Below are 664 nucleotides of genomic sequence, written 5' to 3'. Positions count from 1 at the left end.
TTGGTGGTGCCTGTCTGGTCCCTAATGCTTCCTAGGAGAAATGAGCATCCTGTTGTGAATGGTGGAGTGTTAAACACAGCACCTTTCCAGCTGTTTGCCCATACAGCTCCTGGCTCAACATCTGTCTTTGCCAAAAGCCAAAACAGGAGCCCTTGTAAATATAACTTGCTGGCAGTTCTTTGATGTAAATCAGAACAAACTTGCTCAATTTGCAAGCAAACAGTCTGGAATCTTTTGTAAGAGTTGGGGCTTTTAGGGAGGCAGCATCATTACAAGATTCCACATGATCCATGTACTTAGGTCACGGACTGAATGAGGTGCTGGGGGCCAAACTGGTTTATGAATGTTAAGGTACTCCCACAGCTGACCTCCCAGTCAGAAAATGTAACACTGATGCTCAGGTGCCACAGTATTAAGGCAGGAATGAGGAAAGAAGGCAGGAACAGGGATAGGTTCTGGCCTGTATTTTTAAAAATTAGATTTTGTAGCCTAGTCTGACTGCAGTGCACTCTGGCAGGCATGGAGAGCAGTGTGAAGGTGGTTCTGACAAGGACAGGAATAATGGAGCTTGCCTGTGTGCAGACTGGCTCAGCACAGTGCAAGGTACATCAAGTAGAGAGATTTGACCTGGTTTGTTACTGTTTCCTCCAATATAAAGAGAAAT

Source organism: Zonotrichia albicollis, chromosome 6, assembly GCF_047830755.1.
Source record: "Zonotrichia albicollis isolate bZonAlb1 chromosome 6, bZonAlb1.hap1, whole genome shotgun sequence".
NCBI lineage: Eukaryota > Metazoa > Chordata > Aves > Passeriformes > Passerellidae > Zonotrichia > Zonotrichia albicollis.
Note: the sequence above shows the minus strand (reverse complement) of the source record.